This window comes from Mesoplodon densirostris, chromosome 20 (assembly GCF_025265405.1).
Source record: "Mesoplodon densirostris isolate mMesDen1 chromosome 20, mMesDen1 primary haplotype, whole genome shotgun sequence".
NCBI lineage: Eukaryota > Metazoa > Chordata > Mammalia > Artiodactyla > Ziphiidae > Mesoplodon > Mesoplodon densirostris.
In genome coordinates this window covers 18,393,236-18,419,325 of record NC_082680.1, presented here as the reverse complement: position 1 = coordinate 18,419,325, position 26,090 = coordinate 18,393,236, and the positions used below count along the sequence as shown (strand labels likewise).

General features: G+C 38.2%; 1 pseudogene; it reads left to right on the top strand.

Annotated features, from left to right (window-relative positions):
* The first annotated feature begins 1,639 nt into the window (after positions 1-1,639).
* Positions 1,640-26,090, top strand: part of LOC132481177 (NADH-ubiquinone oxidoreductase chain 5-like) — a 59,706-nt pseudogene continuing 35,255 nt past the window's right edge.

Below are 26,090 nucleotides of genomic sequence, written 5' to 3'. Positions count from 1 at the left end.
ATGCACACATAGGCACAAAGAATCAGCTTTTTCATAACAGAAACTGTGTCTGCTCTTATTCTAGGGGATGGAGATATAATGTTTTCAGGCAATAAACAAAAGAACTAATAAATGAGGTCATTTTGAAAGTTCTAATATGAAGACCATGCAAAGTCATGTGTCAGAACATGCTGCTGCTGCTGCTGGTGACCGTGGTGACAGTGGGTAACCATTCTAGGTAGGAGGGCCTGGGAAGACTTGAGACATCATGGCTGAGATTTAAATAACCTCATTGAACTAAAAAGTCAGTTGCTACCTTGAACTATTTTTAAATTCGAATGGAGCATGTATATATACATATGTTTACATATATGTATATATATTTCTGTTTGGGGCAAATCGAAAGGGTGGTGGTCAGAACCAAGAATTTTCCATTGGCTTTTTTTTCTTCTCATTTTTAAAAACAAATTTATTTATTTATTTATGGCTGTGTTGGGTCTTTGTTGCTGTGCGTGGGCTTTCTCTAGTTGTGGCGAGAGGGGGCTACTCTTTGTTGCGGTGCGTGGGCTTCTCAGTGCGGTGGCTTCTCTTCTTGTGGTGCACGGGCTCTAGGCACACAGGCTTCAGTAGTTGCGGCAGGTGGGCTCAGTAGTTGTGGCTCGCAGGCTCTAGAGCAGAGGTTCAGTAGTTGTGGCGCACAGGCTTAGTTGCTCCGCGGCATGTGGGATCTTCCCAGACCAGGGCTCGAACCCGTGTCCCCTGCATTGGCAGGCGGATTCTTAACCACTGTGCCACCAGGGAAGTCCCTCCCATTGACCTCTGAGACTAAAGTGAGTCTTGCTTTCATACATATGTGAACAAATGCCTTTTTATCAGGCTGATAGACAAAGATCTGGTGGAAGGAAGTTCCAGACAGAGAGAATACCAACTGTAGAGGACCCAATGTAAAAAATAGCTTGACTCATTAGAGGAAAAATAAAAAGAAATTCAGTGTATCTGAATCAGTGCTGTGATAAACTGGTGTGTAGACTAGAGAGAAAAGGGATGAGGTTGGAAAGTTAGGCAGGGCCAAATGGTATCTGGATTTATACAGTGTGAATAGGGCTTGGTTTTTATTCTTAGAGAAGTAAGAAGCCATCTAAGCCATCTAAACTTAGAAGCCATCTAAGTTTAAGCAAGGGTTTCCTGTAATCTGATTTCAATGAAATTTTTCTGGCTTCTGTGTGGTGAATGAACAGAAGTTGGACAAGAATTAAGCAGGGGGACAATGAAGAGACCATTTTGCAGAAGTCCAGATGAGTTGCGATGGCTTCAAACAGGGGACCCGTTGTGCACATGGAGGTAAGTGGATGGATATGGGATATATTTTGGAAGCAGAGGCAAATGATGATTAAGAGAACAAGCACAGTAAAGGATGAATCCCAGACTGACACTTTGATTTTCTTAGAGGCCTAAGCTCTGTCTTCTACAAACATTATAGACCGTCCCTCACCTGTGGTTCACAAGCATTGTAACACTGGAACCAATCCTTTTCTTTTTCAAGTGGAATGTCAAAAACCTCAGGCCTGCCTTGCTGCTGGTGCTAATGCTTTCTGCCCCTGCAGCATCATCACCGGGCATCTCTCTCGCCAATCTGACTTTCTTGGTCAGATTCCCAAACATGGTCCAATTTCCCAACCTAAAACCTAGATCCGAATTCCTGCTGTCAGACCTCCCTGAATGCACAGACCTCTTACCTGGATTGACAGCCTTGCATCATACAGACGGCTCTGTTCCATGTCTCCTGCAGGAATACTCACCTGTCACCAGGGTTTTCTGAGTTCAGCCACCTGCCTACCTTCCTTTGCAACATACCTTTCTTTTCATACGTGCTGCCTGTCTGCCAAAATTTGCATCTCTTTCTACTACACCTACTTCCAAAATTCATAATGCTCCCTAGGGTATGCCTAGCCGTGGTGTGGTAGCGTTCTCCATCTGACACATGCCAGGCATTATGTGTTATACATTCAGTCCAATTTGCATTTTCATTCTGGTAGGGAGTTAACGTACTGCCAGATCAACTTGATCTTGTCAAGGCACAGTTCTAGGCTTTATCAGGTTGAGTCTGGAGCTAGAATATTGACATCATCACTTCTAAGGTGTGGACTCTTAACTGAACTCCCAGGGTGTTCAGCAAGGTCACGTGACTTGCATTGGTTGGGCTGCCAGTTTCTTCCAGCACAGGGTGAACTTTATTCAGCTTCCAGCCCCCGCTTAACTGTTCTCTGCCTGACTTCACTCTGTGTAAGCAGAAGTAGTAACCATTCAAAGACTCAAGGCCACCCCTATGCAGATTTATGTAATTCTTTCCTCTCCAGTAGGCTGCCTGCAAATTCTAGCTATGTCCGCAGCCCCAAACTCCTGCCGCTGTTTCCTGTACCCAGTGAGGACACTGCTCTCTGTTTAGGCCCCCCGACTGTGTCAGGGATTTGAAAATACCTCCAGGAAGAAAGCCAGAGTGAATGTGGAGCTCCCCCTCCATGCTTCCTTCTCTCATGGATTCAAGGGCTACAGTCTCTGTTGTCCGATGCCTGAACATGTATTTTGTCCAGTTTCAGTTTCAGAGTTTTTGATGGGAGGGTAAGTCTGCTACTTATTCATTACTCCATCACAGCCTGAATCAGAAGTCCCTCAGATTTACATTTTTAAAGAACAACTTATTCATTTAAATTATGATAAAACGTGCATGGAAAATTTCTTCACATTTCACAATTGCATTAATTGCTTATTGCCAAATACTCCTGAACAGGAGCCTCATTTCTTTGAAGGTTTTGACTTTGGTAAAGATTTTTCACTTGAAAATATTTGAAATTCCTCCACATCCTTCAAGTCCTTTCTGGTGTGTAAGTTCCTAAGAGACTCTTGTGACAGCTGCCTTCTTTATAACAGGAGCCATGAACATGAATTGTGTGGGGATTTGGGAGGCGTAGAAGTGAAATGTCCTAGATTGAAAATGGAATCTTCCATTTGTAGAGAAATGTTTTCTTTTCAACATGCTCTAACATCTCTGGTGACCATAACCCAAGACTTCATAGTCAATAATGAGTGGTCAAGATTTTGACTTAGTCTTTTCTGGAGTGCCCAGCTATATCCTGTGACCTAGAATAAGTCCATAAGAACTTGAGCTGGAAAGAAACCCTAAAGAATATCTAGTTTAATTCCCTCATATGACAGAGGAGGGACTCAAGGTTCTGAATACTAAAGTGACTTGTTAAAAATTAGAGAGCCAAAACCAGGACTAGAATTTGGGTACTTTTACCAAGCCAGAACACTTTGCATTTTGGGCCAACGTTAGCAGTTAAGCCTGCGCTTAGGAACCTGGATAGAGTAACATACCTTTAAAATAATATTAGGTTTGCAACACACAGGATGCCGGTGGAAATCTATATGGTCAAGGGAAATATCCCTTTCTTCCTTTCCCATAAAGGAACAGGAGAGAGGATCTTTTATGTAGATCAAATACTAGATAATTTAATCCTGAATATTATCCTCCATTGTGGTCTACTTACTCTAAATGTTCGCCTGGATTGGGGAGTGATTAGACACTGAAAATCTCAAAGAATTTCTGACCTTGGGAAAACAAATGATCCTTTGATTCTACTTTTCCAGATTTTCTTTAATAAAACACATTATTTTATAATAAAATGTTGCTTTCAAAGATGATGAGTGGAGTTGAGTGTAACAGATCTTATTGAAAACTCATAGCTGGTGAGGCTTTATTTGGTTGAATTTTATATTAGAGACTTCCTCATGGGAGTTTTGTGGACTAGTAATATTTATGGGTATACAATCCTCTCTCTTTTGAGTGTTTTGTGTGCAAATGGTACTGGGCCTGAGTAGAGTATTGTTAAAGTCCGTTCAGTAGGTATTTCCTATGATGATGGTAGTTTATCTTTCAGAGAGAGAAAAGCCTTCCATATTAAATAAGAGACACAGCCAAAATGTTCGAATCTACCCATGAAATGATACAGCATTTTAAAAATAGGCATTCTGGCATTTGTTTTTATAATTCCTACAAAGCAGATTTTCTTTGAACATAAATTATTTATATTGATTCTGAAAAACTGTCTTGAAACCTTGTTCCTACATTCGTAAAATATTTTGATGGGTTTCAAAATATTTCAAAGGAAATAGCTCCTTTCTTGGCAATTAAATATTATCTACTCCATTTTTTGATGAAGTGAGTCCAAAAATGCTTAGCAATATTATGACTATTTCAAGAAACAAAGTTTTTAAAAAGTGATGTTTATGGTAAAATAGTTTAAATAGCATGAACTTTAAATTCCAGGACATTAAACATTTAGAGCATTTCTAAGATACTTCATTTATTTTTAGAACCATCAAAGTGCATATAAAATCAGAATTATAAATTATTCTTATTATTGAACAAAATCTAAGTATGTACTCTATTAGAAAGCATTCAAATATATTGTTTTCTAATTAAAAATTAAGAATTAAATTAAAAATAGTCATCTTCATTATTTGACTATGCTCATGTATTATGTCACTCAATCCTCACAACAACCATGGGAATAGGGACTATCATTTTATTCATGAGGAAATGTGGATTTTATCATAAAAACTAACAATATGTATAATACAAAGCCAAGGTCAAAGAAAAATAACAAGACTGTTAAAATTCTGTTTAAAGGCATTACAGTGAGCACAGCTCAACTAGAGAGACTTGAGTCTTCTAAAACCTTATGAAGTATTCAACACATGATTCATCATATAAAAAAAACAGATGGATGAGAAGATGGATGTTAGCTAAACCTACTGTGGTAATCATTTCACAATATGTGTAAATCAAACTGTCATGCTGTATGCCTTAAACTTACACAGTGATGTATGTCAATTATTTCTCAATAAAACTGGAAAACATAATAAAATAAAATAAATTTTAAAAGTAAAAAAATGAATGCTGAGATGCTTTCTTATAAAAATATTGTTTTTGTTTGTTTGTTTGTTTGTTTGTTTTTGCGGTACACGGGCCTCTCACTGTTGTGGCCTCTCCCCTTGCGGAGCACAGACTCCGGACGTGCAGGCTCAGCGGCCATGGCTCACGGGCCCAGCCGCTCTGCGGCATGTGGGATCTTCCGGGACCAGGGCACGAACCCGCGTCCCCTGCATCGGCAGGGGGACTCTCAACCACTGTGCCACCAGGGAAGCCCCAAAATATTGGTATTTTAATTCACTTTATTATCAAAACATGTTGACTTTAAAAACTAAAAAATTCATTTGTGTTATTTCCACTTGGAGGCAACCACTGTTATATGTAGAATATATTTAATAGAAATGTTTGTACACATGCACAAATATTTCTACAACTATCCTCTTTTGAAGAAGGATTACATTCAATTTGCTTTTAACCTATTCTCTTCCACTAAATATAGCATAAATAAACTTCTGGGTCACAAATATTATGCTATTATATTATATTTAGGAACTGTATGATCTTATACTGTGTAGATTTATCATGAACTATTAAACAAGTTACTTTATCAATACAATAGTGTATGTAATATTTCTGTGATACACCACTGGTGTGAGTCTCCTTTTTAGAAAATATTAATGTCATCTATGCCTCTTTTCTTTGGGTACATTTCTAGAAGTGGTATTTTATGATAGAAAAAAAACTAATCATTTTTAAGAATTTTGATACTTATTGACAAATATCTTCCAGATAATGCTCAACAGTAACATATGACAATGCCTTTCTTGTCAAAATGGATCTGTGTATATTTGAGTATTGTTATTGGCTTAGCAGAAAGGAAAAAAGAAAGCTCTAAATGAAAGCAAAACACAGTTGTGAACCATGAAATAAGCAAGCTTACTTTTATTCCACCAAGAATTTTCTAACTACTTTCTAAAGGGAAAGAATGGACTGCAGATTTGCTGCATTACATGTTTGATTTCTAAAAGCCAGCTTATAATTCTCAATCATTTCATGTCAAGACAGTGGAAGCAAGTGAAGAGCTGGGCCAGCCTTCTTTTCTTCCCACCCTGTTTCATCCTACTGTGAGAAGGTTTTATGCACATCTATGAAATACTCTGTGTACACTCTGGTCTACATATTCCACACTCCATTCAAATCCCTCCCTCAGCAGTTTCCCCTTGGCCACTTCGCCCCCAGGGATGCACACACTAGTGTCATAGGATATCCTGGGGACGTGTGCAGGGAATAGGATCTCAAAGGATAATTGGTGAGAAATTTCTGGATTCCTGCTATTTGGATCTTAGTCTAGAAGGGGAAGGTTTGTGCTTTCATGTGGGCATATCTTTTCGGCTCGTGGAATCCTCCTCAGCCCATGAGGAGGGGTCAGCTGGAGAAGGGTCAGAGTGGTGTCTTCTAAACCTAAAGCTAGGGCAGGGCAATGTACAATGGAACAGAGTGAGTGACAGAGAGAAGAATAAAAGATGAGCTCAGAGAAAATAATGGGGATGAGGATGTCATATGTACATCATGCATATATACAAGGAACTCATATGCCATTGGAGGACTCTCCTTTTACTAAATGAAATAGGTAACATTTTGTAGGTCATAAGAGTAAGATGGTCCACCCTGAATTTTCAGAGTTCACTCTGATGCTTGTCTTGATGATAGACTCTTCAGAAGCAATGGAGGAATCTGGGAGACTAATTAGTGGGCTATTACAGTGCAGGAAACATATCATGGTAGGATGTGGACTAGATGAGAAAAGTTGGTAGGATAGAGTCAGCTAGGTTTATTCTGTAAAATTAGAGATGAAGGGTGAGAAAAAAGGTAATAAAGGAGAATAAAAAGTGGGTAGAGCAGATTTTGGGGGGCAATACCAAAGTCCAGTTTTAGATTTGTTGTTTTGAGAAGTCTACTATTTAATATTGAAGTAGCTGGCATAGATTTAAACAGTGGAGTATATGATTGTGAAGTACAGAACAGAGGTCTAGGCTACAGATGTCCATTTGACTGTTATGAGCTTGTACATGGTATTTCAGTAAGACTGCATCACATCACCAAGAATGTTGATGTAAGTGGATTGGGAAAAAGACTAAGAACTGAGCTGTGGGGCACTCAGGGAGAAGAGGTGAGATCAGCAAAGGTGAGTGAGAATGGGAAGATAGTTTGGAAGAAAACTAAGAGGATGTAGCATCCTGTAAGCCTAGTGAAGAAAGTATATCAAGGACAAGGGAATGATCAACTGGGTTGAAAGCTGCAGTAGTTCAAGTTAAGATAAAAACTAAATGTTAACTATTAGATTTAGTAAAGTAGACATCACAGTTGAACTTATTAAAAATGGATTCATGGAGTTTCATACGGGCAAAAACTTGATTGGAGTGTAGTAGAAGGGACGGAGTGGCATTGGAGAGTCTAAATTTAGTCAATTACTTGAAGACTTAGAATATATACAAAATCAACAAAAAGCATTAAAAAATTTAACCTCTACTTAATAAGAATGGTTATTTTAGTATATTTTGCTTATGTGTGTGTATATTGTTAAAGAAATTTGTACCATAAACATTCCCTGAGTTATTATTTTACATAAGTAAGATTTTAGTTACTATAAAATGATAGTCCATTCCAACTGCTATATTTATATTTACTTAACTTATCCTTTAGTATTGGATTGTTTCCCTATTTGTTATAAATAAGACCACAACAAATTTCATTGTACATAAATCCTGGAAACATCCCTTACTGTATTTCATTAGAATAAATCCACAAATAGAATTACAAGGTCAAGAGGTGTGAGCATTACTGTTTTTGATATATTTTCCTAATTTGCTTTCTTGAAAGGCAGAATCAACTTATACCCTTCTCATTAAAATATAGGCAGGTACTTTCTATCACCTGTTTGACAAGTGGAGAGTTTATAATTTTTTTTCTTTTCTTTTCTTTTTTTTGCAGTACACGGGCCTCTCACTGTTGTGGCCTCTCCCGTTGTGGAGCACAGGCTCTGGACACGCAGGCTCAGCAGCCATGGCTCACAGGCCCAGCTGCTCCGTGGCATGTGGGATCTTCCCGGATCGGGGCACGAACCCATGTCCCCTGCATCAGCAGGCAGACTCTCAACCACTGCGCCACCAGGGAAGCCCGAGAGTTTATAATTTTAAAAATACTATTTAGGTATTAGGAAACTTTTAGCTCACTACTCTATTAATTTGATTTTGATATCTAATGAATGTGAATATGGTAATAAATCTGATTCTCTTAATATCAAGTTTATTGGATTTTTGTTTTTTTCTTATTATTATTTTGTTTACATAAGCCTTTCTCCAAGTTAACTGGGACAATCGTTTTATTCTTATTTTTTTTCTATTACCTGTATTTTTAGCTAACATATTGCTAATATTAGACATTTTAAGTAACATATTGCTAATATTATACATTTATCTTACAAATATGCTACATCCTGAAAGCAGATACATATGTTTACTTTCTTATAAATCAGTTATGGTTTCATTTTATAGAAATTAAATCCAATTTATCTGCATTTTATATTGTAAGCTCACATAAAGTCATACTCTATTTTTCCCCTGATAAACAAATGACATATCATTTGTTGAATAATTTACCTTTTCATTACTGCTTTGAAATTTTACCTTTACTTTAAACTATAGTATTTTATATAATGAAATATGTTCCCGAACTTTCTGTTTTCTTTTCTGGAACACTTTATTCTTATATTAGTTTCACACCCTTTAATTATCCCTTTACAACATGAATTGATATCTAGTGCAAGTCCAAAAATTCCTTGGCTTTTCTCACACTTATTTTTCCAAATAACTTTGGAACTGCTTTGTCTTATATCTGTCTAAAATATGCTTGGGGTTTACAATGGAATTGCAGTATATCTCTAAGTCTGTTTAAGCACTCCTCTTAAAATTTTATCATGACATATGCAAATTAATAAATGTGATAAATCATATTAAAAGAATGAAAGATAAAAATCACATGATCATCTCAACAGATGTGGAAAAAGCATTTGACAAAATTCAACATCCAGTCATATAAAAACTCTCAACAAATTGGATATAGAAGGAACATATCTCAACATAATAAAGGCCTTATATGACAAGCCCACAGCTAACATTATACTCAAGAGTGGAAGGTTGAAAGCTTTTGCTCTAACATTAGAAATAAGACAAGGGTGCCATTCTCACCACTCCTATTTAACATATACTGGAAGTCCTAGCCAAAGCAATCAGGCAAGTAAAAGAAATATAAAGCATCTGATTCAGAAAGGAAGAAGAAAATTGTCTTTGTTTGCAGATGACATGATCTTATATACAGAAAATCCTAAAGATTCCACCAAAAATTTTTAGAAATAATCATGAATTCAGTAAAGTTGCAGGATACAAAGTCAATATACAAAAATCAGTTGCCTTCCTATACACTAATAACAAATTATCCAAAGAGAAATAAAGTAAACAATGTCATTTACAATAGCATTGAAGAGAAAATATTTATGAATTAATTTAACCAAAAAGGTAAAATACCTCTACAGTGAAAACTTTGGGACTTTCATGAAAAAAGTTAAAGGAAACACAAATACATGGAAAGATATCCCATGTTCATGGATCAGAATAATAATTATTATTAAAATGTCCATACAGCCCAAAGCCATCTGTAGATTCAATGCAATTCCTATCAAGACTCCAATGGCATTTTTTACAAAAATAGAAAAAAACAATTCTAAAATCTGTATAGAACCACAAAAGACCCCTTGCTAGCCAAAGCAATCCTAAGGGAAAAGAACAATACTAGAGATATTGTACTTCCTGATTTTAAACTACGTTACTAAGTTACAGTAATCAAACAGTATGGTAATGGCATAAAAACAGACACATAGACCAAGTGAACAGAACCAAGAGCCAAGGAATAAACCCATGCACATACAGTCAAATAATATTTGACAGAGGAGCTAATAATACTCAATGGAGAAAAGATAATCTCTTCAATAACTGGTGCTGGGAAAACTGGATATTCACATGCAAGACAAGGAAACTGTACCTCTATCTTTCATCACTCACAAAAAATTAACTTGAAATGGATTAAAGACTTAAATGTAAGACCTAAAACTATATAACTCCTTGAGGGAAACATAGGACAAAAACTCCTTGACTTTAGTCTTGGCAATCATTTTATGGATATGGCACCCAAAACACAGGCAACAAAAGAAAAAAGTAAACAAATGAGATGAGACTTCGTCAGACTAAAAAGCTCTGCACAGCAAAAGTTACAATCAACAAAATGAAAAAGCAACTTACTAAATGGGAGAAAATATTTGCAAACCACATATCCAATAAGGGGTTAACATTCAAAATATGTTTTGGTACTCATACAAAAAAAATTTTGCCAGAGATGGTATTCAAATGGTCAACAAGTACATGAAAAGGTGCAAACCTCAACAATCATCAGGGAAATGAAAATCACAGAGATATCACCTCAAACATGTTAGAATGGCTGTTATCAAAAAGAAGAGATAGCAAGTGCCAGTGAGGCTGTGGAGAAAAGGGAACCCTTGTGCACTGTTGGTGGGAATGTAAATTGGTGCAGCCACTATGGAAAACAGAACAGTAGTTCCTCAAAAAATTAAAAATAGAACTACCATATGATTCAGCAATTCTACTTTTGGCTATATATCTGAAGGAAATGAAATCATTACCTTGAAGAGATAGCTGCACCCCTATGTTCTTGCAGCATTATTTCCATGACATGGAAACAACCTACGTGTCCACTGACAGATGAATGAGCAAAAAAGATATGTATATAGATATGCACACACACGCATGCACATGCACACACACACACTGAACTCTTATTCAGCTATAAAAAATGAATGAAATTCTGCCATTTGTGACAACATGGATGAATCTTAAAGATATGCTAAGTAAAAGAAGTCAGACAGAGAAAGATGACTACAGTATGATCTCACTTATATGTGGAACATGAAATACCAAACTCATAGAAACAGAGAACAGAGTGGTTGTTGCCAGGGGTGAGTATGAACTTCCCTTGTGTCTGGGGCCTCCAGTTATTCCAGACTAACACACTAATATACACTTATCCTTTAATGATTTGTTAAAATTCTGCTGATTTCTCCTTTACTATGTTTATGGGGGTTAGATCTTTTCCTTGGGATCTACCATAGGTGATAGATACAGTTCATATGTTGGGAAAGGTTTGTCTCTTTTTGAAATTTAGGTTGTGAGTTTGCCATGTGACCTTATCTCTGTGATGGGCTTGTAAAAACTTATTTTATGAGTATTTTATGTGGCTATGTATTTTATGTGGCTTTTTTTTTCATAGTTGACGGGGAGTAACTTTCCTTTTGGGTTTTTACATATTAAATGGAAGCAAAATTTTCAGTTCTTTGTGTACGAAGTTAAGAATTTATCTCCATCTGTTAGACTATGTTTCTGTTACTTCAATAAAATTTAGTCTGCTTAAAAACAATGATCCATAGTGCAGATAGCTTCCATGAATTCTGCTGTTTATGCCCTTAGCACTTTAAGGATGAGATTTTTATCTCCAAAGATGTTATGCATCTCTGCTTATCCATTCTAATTCTGGCTCTATTGAATAATGGAAATGAAGGATCTGAATGGACAGAGAGAAAATGGAGGGAGAAACAAAGTATAGACAGTAGGGGAGAGATGGTGACTTTGTCCCCATGGAAACCAGTCATTGTGCTGCATCAAATGTCTGCCGGGGTCCTTCATACCCTGGGGGTCTTACATGCATCTCTAGCCCCATTTTCTGTCTGTTCCTGTCTATGACTGCCATATTGTAGCCAAACTAAACTGCTTATCATTTCTCAAACATTCTCCAACTAATTTGCAAATGCTGATTTCCCTTTCTGTAATGCCTTTCCCATCTGTGCACTCCAATCCCCACCCAGAAAATCTCTACTCAGAATTCAAATGCCACCTCTTCAGTGCAGTGTTTCTTGAATCTCGTTTTCCTAAGAGGCTGTTTACGCTCTGTTGTGCCAGTTGCCTTATACTACATTCAGTGGATTATCTGCTCAAAGTTTTGCAAAGATGAAAGCATATAAAACCTTCAAGGGCAAGGCTAAGGATCAGCACAGATCCAGACATACTGCACTAACTACTTATTTGTTAGTGACCAAATAATATTTCTTTTTTGAACAGATGAAAATATGATAAAAAAGTTTGTAAGATGGTTATTCTCCACTTATAAGGATCAAGACCTTGAAGCCTAAGTCCTCCCCTGGGAAGAAAATTCTGGAAGACATCAGTTATTGTGTATAAAGATACAAAATCTCCCTTGGGGTTTCCCCAAGAGTTCTCAGCTAATCTAAACTTCAAAGAATGGAGTCTGGAGCTAAAAGGCAGCAGGAAAGGACAAACTAGTGGATACTTAGCGAATCCTTTTCCTTAACCCACAAATTTTAGTTTTAGGACCTGTGTGTGTGACTCCACACTTTGAGTGATACAGAATCCCTGCCTATGCCTGTGTTCTATAATAAGCTAGCCTTTGGTTTACCAGGATTTATTTGGGGTTCAGTGTCACTATGTCTGCAGTAATGAACTATGTGCCCACTTCATAATACTTTGAAAGAAGCTCATTTGATTGATGGAACGTGTAGTAGCCTCTACTCATTCACCAAGTCCAAGCTCAAGATCCACCAATAAGATTTCTATTTTCCAAATCGGACACCCAACTTTCCTCTGTTATGAGGAAATGGAAATAGGATTTGTGTTGCCTTTTGCTTTGAACAGTGGATCTGCAAGTGGTTAAGACTGAAGAATTACCAGACCAAGAGGGAGCTCACGACATTATAAAGCATGGCTGTGTTATCCATTTCCCCAGATCATGTTTGAGGCTTTATGATTTCCTGGGAGTAAATTTTCCTCCTGCTAATAGTAAGAGCAATTATTCTGTCCTGAAGAAAACCGCTTAAATGTTTAGTTTTCTTATTCTGGAAATAAAGAAGTATTTATTCCTACAGGGTAAAAATATCCAGCTTTAAGGTTCAGTTGTTCCTGGTTGCGTTATGTATTAGCCTTCCACACACAGTATTTGCTGGGTCCAATACCCTGGAGGAAAAAGGCACTCAGAAAATGTGCCTACTGATTACATTCTTTTCTATTTCCTTTCATTTTGAGTCATTCACTTTTGTGAAATTGTTGAGCCCAGACTGAGACATGATTTGAATACACACAGTCATAGAAACAATTACTCTTAAATATTTCCCATAACAATTTCACTTATTTCTTTATGGGTTTCCTGTAAAAAAAAAAAAAGAAAGCTAGAGAGACAGGGGAAATATATGAACTCCTCAAAGATATGATGAGGAATGAGATCATTTCAAATTGCTCGGAAGAGGAAATATCAAAGTAACCAATTTGGTGTATTCAGGATACAGTGGTTTCCTGGAGAACTAGAATTTAAAAGACATAATGGGCCTTCCCTGGTGGCACAGTGGTTGAGAGTCTGCCTACCGATGCAGGGGACACGGGTTCGTGCCCCAGTCCGGGAAGATCCCACATGCTGCGGAGCGGCTGGGCCCGTGAGCCATGGTCGCTGGGCCTGCGCATCCGGAGCCTGTGCTCCGCAACGAGAGAGGCCACAACAGCGAGAGGCCCACATACGGCAAAAAAAAAATTAAAAATTAAAAAAAATTTTTTTAAAAAGGCATAATGATACCAGGATATTCCAAAGAAAGTGACCTGACCATGTGGGGCCCGTATTCTCTGTATTCCTACCTCCTTACACACAGCCCAATTAGGCAGCAAGGGCGAAATGGAGACGAGTGATGCTTTTTCTCCAACAGAGATTGGGTCACTTTTTCATTCATTCTTTTTTCCCCCTATAGGAGGTTGGGAGTTAGAAAGCAAAATCCTTTTAGATGGGAGAGAGTGGTGTGTGTGTGTGCGTGTATCCACTAATGACTAACGAAGCCGTATTTCTTACATTTGGTTCCCTTACTTCAGGTTGGCTAGAATTCAAAACCATTTAAATACTTAAACTGGGTGGGGAGATGCAGGCAGTGATTCACAAACTGCTTTCTCTTCCACAGCCCACGTACCTCCAGGTTCGTATATCCTGACAGGGTGCTCAGACTCCTTCTAAAGTATATACATTTAGGGGCTTCCCTGGTGGTGCAGTGGTTGAGAATCTCCCTGCTAATGCAGGGGACACAGGTTCAAGCCCTGGTCTAGGAAGATCCCACATGCCACGGAGCAACTAGGCCCGTGAGCCACAACTACTGAGTCTGCGCGTCTGGAGCCTGTGCTCTGCAACAAGAGAGGCCGCAATAGTGAGAGACCCACACACCGCGATGAAGAGTGGCCCCCGCTTGCCACAACTAGAGAAAGCCCTCACACAGAAAGGAAGACCCAACACAGCCAAAAATAAAAAATAAATAAATAAATTTAAAGTATATACGTTTAACCCAAAGACCCAAGATTTCAGTGAGGCCCAGAGAAGCTCTGCTTGACGCTTGGGCCTAGTCCACAGTGGCTTCCTGGCAAGTTCACCTTGTGACAAAAGTGCTTATTCATTGCTTTTCTCCACAGGTGCTCAGTTATTTTGACTGCTCATGCTGCTAGTGGTACACTTTCAGCTTTCTGCCGCTGTCCAAGTTCCTGAAGTCCTTGCCTCACCACCAACAACCCAAAAGCATATCTACCAAGAGTTTTTCTCTTGTTCTGTTCTAGTCAACTACTCACTTATTCCTCAGCATGGAAACAATGTTATTTAAAATATACACTCCAAGAAGCCCCCAGAACCCACAGAGCCCTGCCCAGAAGCTGCAGTGGTGTCATTTTTCACCATGCCAGCTCCAAATCTACCAAGTTCTGGGTTTTTATTTCACTTTCCAAAAGGAAGTAAATTTGGTTCCTATACCCTTGCTGAGGACAGCATTTCCTCTTTCTTCCTGCAGTCTGTACCTTGTTTTTAAGAGCTCTTGCTCAAAATAAATGGATGTATAACTCCTGAGAAAGTAACAGTTTAAACCAATGCCAGGTGTAATAGGGCACAAAGGGAAAAGTCTTTGGAACCAGGCTGATTTGGGCAACACAGATGCTTCCCTAACAATTAAGCCCTTTGAGAAAGTTCCTATTCTGTCTATATTTTATTTTTCTCATCTACAAAATGGGATTAATAAACATGCTCATAAATTAATTATAGCAGATAAATAGGAAGATACATGTGAACACTTAATATGGTACCTGACACATAGTGGTAAGCTTGGTAAATGTTTCATTCCCTTATTTTCTTGTCCCTTTTCCCTACCACCCTCAGACCATTTAAGTTGAGCTCAAAATAAAAATATATACAAGTAATTTATTTATTTATTTATTTTTATTTTTTTATTTAACAAATTTAATCAGTTATACATATACATATGTTCCCATATCCCCTCCCTTTTGCGTCTCTCTCCCGCCCTCCTATACAAGTAATTTAAACACAACTGACAGAGGGAAGCCCAGTGGCTGATCATAGACTATGGAACCACACTTGTGTTGACGTTAATCAATCAGCTTCTTCCAAATATACTCTGGTTATAATTACTATGATTCCTTCCCTGAATTAGATCAATTGCTCTGATTCTATCAAAGAAAAAATGTACTAATATTTTATAAATATATGTGTATATATATGTGTGTGTGTGTGTGTGTGTATATATATATATATATATATATATATATATATATGAGCACTTAATCCAAAGAGACACATTTAAAGCACTTCTGAACAACACATGTATTCTCTCCAAGAAAACTAGAGACTGGTTAAATTTTGCTTCCTTTCTTAGATGCTTATGAGAACTGACAGAAAACTTGCAGTAACCAAAGTTTAATTCTCCCCTGACATTTTCATTTTCTCTACTATTTATTGAGAGAAATATGGCTTAAGTTAGAAAAGTGGTTGGCAATCAGCAAGCAAGTGGGTTCAGGATGTATTCGACTGCAGTGTGTGTGGCATCACATCACCTGATCACCCAGCCTCTCCACATTTTCAGAAAGCACAGCTGGCAGCACGTCTATGACCAGGGCTCTGCACTATGGGACTCACATTCAACCAGCAGTGAGTAAGAACAACTCCCATAATCCACAGACCTTCTGAATTTTAGAGCCGTGAAAAAGGCAATTAAGAATAACAGAAAAGATAATGGCATTTGCAGTGACATGGATGGACCTAGAGATTGTCATACTGAATGCAGTAAGCCACACAGAGAAAGACAAATACCATACGATATCACTTATATGTGAAATCTAAAAAAAGGGTAAAAATGAACTTATTTACAAAACAGAAATAGAGTCACAAATGTAGAAAACAAACTTATGGTTTCCAAGGGGGAAAGTGGGGGGGGGGATTGGGAGATTGGGATCGACACATACACACTACTATATATAAAATAGATACCTAATAAGAACCTACTGTATAGCACAGGGAACTCTATTCAATACTCTGTAATGACCTATATGGGAAAAGAATCTAAAAAAGAGTAGATATATGTATATGTATAATGGATGCACTTTGCTGTACAGCAGAAACTAACAACATTTTAAATCAACTATACTCCAATAAAAAATTAATTAAAAAAAAAGAATAACAGAAAAGGGTACAATAGTTTTCAACTTCTGACTCATGCCCACCCGGCAATTACATTTCATAATGCTAGGGCAGCAGGGTGATTCATCAGAGGAAGTTGCATCTCCACTGCTCTGCCCTTTCCCAAGACACTTTGTCCTGGAAGTCTCGAATTTCCAGGGGAAGGGAGAAATTTCAGGGTATATATTTTGCCCAGAAGAAAATCTCTAAAGAGAAGAGCCTTTTGTTTTTGAAGGCCTTAGACTTATTTTAATGACTAAGTGGATATGTCCAGAGGCAGAGGAGTTTTGGGGATGGGGAGACTCTGAGAAGGTGGCATTGGAGCCCCCATATTGGGAAGGAGGGTAAAGGATTTTCTGGGTTTCACAGAGAGTTGTATCTGCCCAAACATAGTTCCTTTGAGGGGCATGAATTCTGGAAGGGGTGTCTGCTTGCTAGCCAGTGAATTTTGAACACAGAACTCTATAACCATGGCTAGGAGCCTCCTGTGTTCTATCTTGGCTCAGAGGCAAGAAACTTTGGGTGTTGCTGCTGGCATTGGCTAGACCACATGGACCCAAACACAGATCACAACACTGGCTATCAGGGCTCATCCTGTTTCTTAGGACGTTTGAAAAGATGGTATAGGTCCCAGGGCTCAAATACAATAAAAGGGGTGGAGATGGAGCCTTGAAAACTGGCTAGTACTGAAAATTCCACCAACGTTGGTATTTGGAGATTTCAGCCAATATTTAGAAAACTGACATTATCTGTAATCCAAGCACCATGAAGCAGTTCATTTCTGTTATATAATACAGGCAGACCTCATTTTATTGTATTTCACAGGCGCTGTTGCCTCTTTTTTTTTTTTTTTTTTTTTTTTTTTTTACAAATTGAAGGTTTGTAGAAACCTTGCATCAAGCAAGTCTGTTGGCACCATTTTTCCAACAACATTTGCTCACTTCATGTCTCTGTGTCACATTTTGGAGTTTCTCATAGTATTTCAAAATTTTAAATTATTATTATATTTGTTATGGTCAGCTGTGGACAGTGATCTTTGATGTTACTACTATGACCCACTGAATGCTTAGACGGTTAGCATTTTTTAGCAATAAAGTATTTTTAAATTAATGTATATACTTTTTTTAGTCATAATGCTATTACACACAATAGATTACAGTATACTGTAAATAAAACTTTTGTATGCACTGGGAAACCAAAAACATCTATGTGACTCGCTTTATTGGGGTGCTCTGGAACCGAACCCACAAAGTCTCCCAGGTACATCTGTAGTTTTAAAGGGGATTAATTCAACCAGAAAGTTCTTAGTGCTCTAGAGGTATCTGGCTCAATGTACTTGTTTTCATTCTATTTTAATAAAAGAAAGTAGGTCAAGTAAATTGCTCTCTTATCAATGTTAAGTGCCTTTCTCTTCGATATGTTGGAAAACCAATATTGCCTTGCAGAAGGCAATGCAGTGACTTATGATATATTAGTGTGCTCTCCTGTTAAGAAATATTTGTAATGTGAATTCTAGCATTTGAAGTGAATAGACTAATGCTTTACTTATACTATAATTGCATAAAATCGAAAAAGACAAATCTTTTTTGCAGTTGGCTGGTGGGAAACAGACCACAGGAGAAAATAGCATCCCACTATTTATTTTATCTTAAACACAACAATGATCACAAAAACTTTCCCTTGCCTCCTCTGGCTTCCACTCTCTTGTCTCCTTCCTTTTGTACAAAAACTACTCAAGAGAATTGTCTATAACCCTTGTCTGTCCCTTCCAACTCTCTTCCCCACAGCACTGAATCTCACCTGCTCATGTGAAGGTCACATATGTCCTCCATTGCTAAATCAAATGACCAGTTCTCTGTCCCTATATTTCTTGACCTAACAGCAGCATTGAACTCAGCCATCATCCCCCCGACCTTTTTTTTTTTTTCTTGTGGTACGCAGGCCTCTCACTGTTGTGGCCTCTCCCGTTGCGGAGCACAGGCTCTGGACACGCAGGCTCCGCGGCATGTGGGATCTTCTCGGACCAGGGCACGAACCCGTGTCCCCTGCATCGGCAGGCAGACTCTCAACCACTGCGCCACCGGGGAAGCCCCCCCACCCGACCTTTGATACACTATTTTCACTCGGCCTCCACACAACATTCTTACCTGGTTTTTCTCTTGCCTCTGACATTTCTGCTCAGTCTCTGCTAGTTCTTTCTCACCTCCCAGCCTCTAAATGTTGGAGTATTTAGATCTCAATTCTGAAGTCTTCTCCTTTCCCTACCTACTCTTGTCATTTTGGTGATCTCATGCAGTAGCTTGGTTTTTAATAACATCAAAATGCTGATGACTCCTAAACATCTGTCTTCAACCTGGCCCTCTTCTCCTGAATTTGAGGCTTTAAATCCTACTGCCTTCTCAGCACCTCTGCTTGGATGCCCGATAGGCATCACAAACAAATATGGGTTGATTAAAGAAGGAATACTAGGGGCTTCCCTGGTGGCGCAGTGGTTGAGAGTCCGCCTGCCGACGCAGGGGACGTGGGTTCGTGCCCCGGTCTGGGAAAGATCCCACATGCCGCGGAGCGGCTGGGCCCGTGAGCCATGGCCGCTGAGCCTGCGTGTCCGGAGCCTGTGCTCCGCAACGGGAGAGGCCACAGCAGTGAGAGGCCCGCGTACCAAAAAAAAAAAAAAAAAGGAATACTAAATACTAAATACTCCAAGTAAGGAACTTTGATTTACTGGGACTTAGAGGAGAATGAAGAATGTATTCATTTATTCAACAAATACGGGCCAGGCTCTGTCCTAGGCACTGGAGAAACAGCAAAGAATAAAATAGACAAGATGCTACTCCCATGAAATTTGCTTTATAGTGGGGGCAAGGAGGGATGGGACAGGAACCAAGAATAAATTAAGCAAATGAAGAGACGATATGGTAAATGGAGATAGCGCTCTAATAATGCAAGGGATGGAGAGTAAGTGAAGTGTCATCTATTTTACATAAGATGATCAGAGGCAACCTGTATGAGGGGATGGGGTTTTAGTAAAGGTTTGAAGAAAGGCAGGGGAAGAGTCTTGTAACTTCCTAGAGAAAGAGGTTTCCAGGCAGAGCACAGGCATGACAGTGGTTGGAAAGAAATAGACTGCTTAGTGTGTTTGTAAAACACAGTGCCTACTATACAATTCTCAACTGCTGTTTGGATTTGTTCCCTTCCCTATTCCCACATGCTTACTAAAATAGGGAGCTCTTTGCAAACGTATCCAGCACATCTATGAATTATATAATTTTAAAGATGATTATTTCATTTACATACTATATTCTCTTTGGTTTTACTTTTTAGAAAATCAATTGTTTACGTAAAAATGGGAACACAAAATGACAGCCCAAGCCATCTTAATGGAAGCATCAATGAAAACCCAGCATGATACTGTCTGTGGATACACCATGCTGTAGATGAGTCTGAACACAAATATACAGGCTCATTTCTATTTCTGTGAAAAGTTCAGCACAAGATGTTTTCTTGAAGGAAGAATATTTGTCATGCTGTGTTTATGACCATAAACATGGATTTGGGCAGTTTCTTACTTTCTTTTCTCCTCTCAAGTACAATTTAACTTAACTGAAATCAGAATATTCCAATCTATCTTTTCCTCTTTTTATACAAAGTATCCTATTTTGTTATTATTTAATTTAGGGTTGCATTCTCTTGTGACTATTCTTTCTATGTTCAAATCTCATTGCCTTGTGAAGTGCTTTTTGTTGGTAACTTTGAAGTGTTTGGAGATTATTACTGAAGAAACCAGTTGGCTCTATATTTCAGTGCTGAAAAAAAGCTGTGCTCACCTTTATGGGAAAGTCATTTACTTAGATAAAGCATAAAGCCAAAGGAAGAATGTGCAAACTTCCTTGCCAGGCAGTGAGTTTGGCCAGATCACACCAAACAATCAATGGATTGAAATATTGTCCAGCCAAATGGTCCAGTTTCCTATATTAATAAAGATGATTAGAAGAGATTTTCTATCCTAATGAAGATAGACTAATTCAAATAAAAGCGTTGAACTAGTTGTTTGTATTTAGAGCCTCTGTTTCTTAAATTCGTGGCTCTGGCTAGTTCTTTGATTCCTCATGTCTTGCTTTATGGTACCTTAATAAAAATAGTCTGTATATTACTTCTTCTTGGTACTTTATGCTGCAGAGTTTTTTTAAAAAAAGACTAATGAAGAGCATTGCTACTAAATTTCTCTTTACGTATCTTTTGAGTTATTAAGTTAAAATGGCCCTCAGTGCTCTGTAGTGATAATTATTAAAATCTCCATTTTCAAGGTTAAGAAAGTAATAATTAAGACTAACCAGTAGACTCCTAGATACTAAATAATAAATGGTACTTTACAACAAATAGGAGGTAAATGCATATTTTAGAAAGTTAACATTGAGCATGTCAACTTTATCTATATAGGCCCTCCAGCCCTTATTTTATAATAAACTCCCACTCACAAACAGCAGCAAGACAATTTTTGCCTTATATATGTCTTTGTGGCCAAATCACTGATTTGATATGCAACCCCTTCTGCTCAATTAATACAGCGGATTTCATTCTACCTTCTGAGTTCTGAAAGCACATGGTGGGGCTGGCACTGTGTATAGTACCAGTTCATACACTAGGAAATATTAAAGTCTTATACCCAGTGATTAGTTATATTTAACAATAATACCTAGCTTACTAGGGTCTACTGCAGTATTTTAATTCCATTCCCACACTGGGAAAAAGTATTCAAAATCGCAGAATGAGAAGAAAAAAACAAATCAGAGCAATTATTAAGATCTGTAAGGGGGAGGGATAAATTGGGAGGCTGGGATTGACATATACACACTACTATATATAAAATAGATAACCAACAAGGACCTGTTTCCTGTATAGCACAGGAAACTCTATTCAATGCTCTGTAATGACCTACATGGGAATAGAACCTTAAAAAGTGTGGATATTTGTATATGTATAACTGATTCACTATTCTGTACAGCAGAAACTAACACAACATTGTAAAGCAACTATACTCCAATAACAATTAATTTTTAAAAAGTTATGTAGATTGTTCCAGGCTTTCTCTTCATTCTCCCTACTCAAAAGGATTCTGGCTTTGCCTGGCACTGTCTCTTATTGCTTCCTACCTTTCATAGTAACTTTTTTTTTTAATTGGAGTATAATTGCTTTACAATGGTGTGTTAGTTTCTGCTTTCATGGTAACTTTTGACAGCTTTTTTAAACTCCTGTGAGATAGAATTTGGAGAAGCTGGGGGAAGGGAGCAGCAATACAAGGACAAAAGTTCCTGAGAGCAGGATTGGGGAAGGCCCTCACTTCTCATGTACCCCAGGGCAGGTGTCCAAATCTCTCTCCACTGTGCTGCTCTGGCCAAAGCCAGCTCTGACTAGTCCAGTCTGGTCCAGAACCCCAATAGGTGCCTGTGGCTGAAGAAAAAATGAAGTCATATTTACTTTCTCATTCTAAGTGTTTCTTGCAAATCTCCAGCTGGGCTCAACCCTGCCTTTTGGTCATTTATTTCCCCTAGTCAGTGAACTCCTCCTTTCCAAACCATCAACATGCCCTTCACAACCTCACTCTCAGCAGATGAATATGTTTCTTATTTTGTTTAAAAGCTGAGACAATTAGAAAAGAATATTCTTATCCTTCCTCTATCAACACTACACACCTGCCTCTGGACCCGTGACCCAGGGACAACTTCCCCGGGAGAATGCACGGTGCACCTCAGGCTGCTGCAATGTCACGCCGGCCTCTGCCCCCGCAGGCTCACCCAGCATCCGTATCCCACCCACCCCCGGCCTGCGTGAGCCAGAGCCCCCTAATCAGTTGCTCCTTTAACCCCTTCCTGTCTGAGCGAAAAACAGACGCCCTCAGGCTACCTACAGTCAGAGGCAGGTCCAAATCCAAATGTGAACCCCGGTGCAAACAAAGAAGAGAAAGGGAAATCTCTCCTAGCAGCCTCAGGAGGACCGTATTAAATCTCCACAATCAACTTGATGTACCCTGCATCTGTGGAATACCTGAATAGACAACAAATCATCCCAAATTGAGGAGGTGGACTTTGGGAGCAATGATATATATATATATTTTCCCCCCTTTTTCTCTTTTTGTGAGTGTGCATGTGTATACTTCTATGTGTGATTTTGTCTGTACAGCTTTGTTTTTACCATTTGTCCTAGGGTTCTGTCTATAGATTCTGTTTTCTTTTTTTTTTTATTACTTTAAAAAACTTTTTTCTACAAAAAAATTTTTTTCTTAATAAGTATATTTTATTTTATATTTTAATAACTTTATCTTATTATATTTTCCTTCATTTTATGTTATCTTCTTCTTTCTATCTTTCTTTTTTTTTCACCCTTTTATTCTGAGCTGTGTGGATGACAGGCTCTTGGTGCTCCAGCCAGACATCAGGGCTGTGCCACTTAGGTGGAAGAGCCAGGACACTGGTCCACAAGAGGCCTCCCAGCTCCACGTAATATCAAATAGCGAAAATCTCCCAGAGATCTCCATCTGAATGCCAAGACCCAGCTCCACTCAAAGACCAGCAAGCTACAGTGCTGGATACCCTATGCCAAACACCTAGCAAGACAGGAACACAACCCCACACATTAGCAGAGAGGCTTCCTAAAATCATAATAAGGTCACAGACACCCCAAAACACACCACCAGAGGTGAACATGCCCACTATAAAGACATGATCCAGCCTCATCCACCAGAACACAGGCACTAGTCGCCTCCACCAGGAAGCCTACACAACCCACTGAACCAACTTTAGCCACTGGGGACAGACACCAAAAACAACAGGAACTACGAACCTGCAGCCTGCGAAAAGGAGACACCAAACACAGTAAGTTAAGCAAAATGAGAAAAGAGAGAAACACACAGCTGATGAAGGAGCAAGGCAAAAACCCACCAGACCTAACAAATGAAGAAGAAATAGGCAGTCTACCTGAAAAAGAATTTAGAATAATGATAGTAAAGATGATCCCAAAACTTGGAAATAGAATGGAGAAAATACAAGAAACGTTTAACAAGGACCTAGAAGAAGTAAAGAGCAAACAAACAGTGATGAACAACACAATAAATAAAATTAAACATTCTCTAGAAGGGATCAGTAGCAGAATAACTGAGGCAGAAGAACGGATAAGTGACCTGGAAGATAAAATAGTGGAAATAATTACTGCAGAGCAGAATAAAGAAAAAAGAATGAAAAGAATTGAGGACAGTCTCAGAGGCCTCTGGGACAACATTAAATGCACCAACATTAGAATTATAGGGGTCCTAGAAGAAGAAGAAGAGAAAAAGAAAGGGACTGGCAAAATATTTGAAGAGATTATAGTTGAAAACTTCCCTAATATGGGAAAGGAAATAGTCAATCAAGTCCAGGAAGCACAGAGAGTCCCATACAGGATAAATCCAGGGAAAAACATGCCAAGACACATATTAATCATACTATTAAAAATTAAATACAAAGAACAAATATTAAAAGCAGCAAGGGGAAAACAACAAATAACATACAAGGGAATCCCCATCAGGTTAACAGCTGATCTTTCAGCAGAAACTCTGCAAGCCAGAGGAAGTGGCAGGACATATTTAAAGTGATGAAAGAGAAAACCTACAACCAAGATTACTCTACCCGGCAAGGATCTCATTCAGATTTGATAGAGAAATAAAAACCTTTACATACAAGCAAAAGCTAAGAGAATTCAGCACCACCAAACCAGCTTTACAACAAATGCTAAAGGAACTTTTCTAGGCAGGAAACACAAGAGAAGGAAAAGACCTACAATAACAAACCCAAAACAATTAAGAAAATGGTAATAGGAATATACATGTCGATAATTACCTTAAATGTAAATGGATTAAATGCTCCAACCAAAAGACATAGATTGGCTGAAAGGATACAAAAACAAGACCCGTATATACACTATCTACAAGAGACTCACCTTCAGACTTAGGGACACATACAGACTGAAAGTGAGGGGATGGAAAAAGATACTCCATGCAAATGGAAATCAAAAGAAAACTGGAGTAGCAATTCACACATCAGAGAAAATAGACTTTAAAACAAAGACTATTAGAAGAGACAAAGAAGGACACTACATAATGATCAAGGGATCAATCCAAGAAGAAGATAAAAGAATTGTAAATATTTATGCACCCAACATAAGAGCACCTCAATATATAAGGCAAATGCTAACAGCCATAAAAGGGGAAATTGACAGTAACATGATCATAGTAGGGGACTTTAACACCCCACTTTCACCAATGGACAGATCATCGAAAAGGAAAATAAATAAGGAAACACAAGCTTTAAATATTACATTGAACAAGATGGACTTGATAGATATTTATAGGACATTCCAACAAAAAACAACAGAATACACATTCGTCTCAAGTGCTCATGGAACATTCTCCAGGATAGATCATATCTTGGGTCACAATTCAACCCTGGTAAATTTAAGAAAATTGAAATCGTATCAAGTATCTTTTCCGACCACAATGCTATCAAACTAGTTATCAATTACAGGAAAAAATCTGTAAAAATACAAACACATGGAGACTAAACAACACACTATTTAAAAAGCAAGAGATCAAAAAAAAAAAAAAACTCCAAGGGATCACTGAAGAAATCAAAGAGGAAATCAAAAAATACCTAGAAACAAATGACAATGAAAACACGATGACCCAAAACGTATGGGATGCAGAAAAAGCAGTTCTAAGAGGGAAGTTTATAGCTATAAAATCCTACCTTAAGAAACAAGAAACATCTCAAATAACCTAACCTAACAGCTAAAGCAGTTAGAGAAAGAAGAACAAAAAACCCCCAAAGTTAGCAGAAGGAAAGAAATCATAAAGATCAGATCAGAAATAAATAAAAAAGAAATGAAGGAAACGATAGCAAAGATCAATAAAACTAAAAGCTGGTTCTTTGAGAAGATAAACAAAATTGATAAACCATTAGCCAGACTTATCAAGTAAAAAAGGGAGAAGACTCAAATCAATAGAATTAGAAATGAAAAAGGAGAAGTAACAACTGACACTGCAGAAATACAAAGGATCATGAGAGATTACTACAAGCAACTCTATGCCAGTAAAATGGACAACCTGGAAGAAACGGACAAATTCTTAGAAATGCACAACCTGCCGAGACTGAACCAGGAAGAAATAGAAAATAGGAACAGACCAACCACAAACACTGAAATTGAAACTGTGATTCAAAATCTTCCAAAACACAAAAGCCCAGGACCAGATGGCTTAACGGGCAAATTCTATCAAACATTTAGAGAGGAGCTGACACCTACCCTTCTCAAATTCTTCCAAAACGTAGCAGAGGGAGGAACACTCCCAAACTCATTCTACGAGGCCACCATCACCCTGATACCAAAACCAGACAAGATGTGACAAAGAAAGAAAACTACAGTCCAATATCACTGATGAACATAGATGCAAAAATCCTCAACAAAATACTAGCAAACA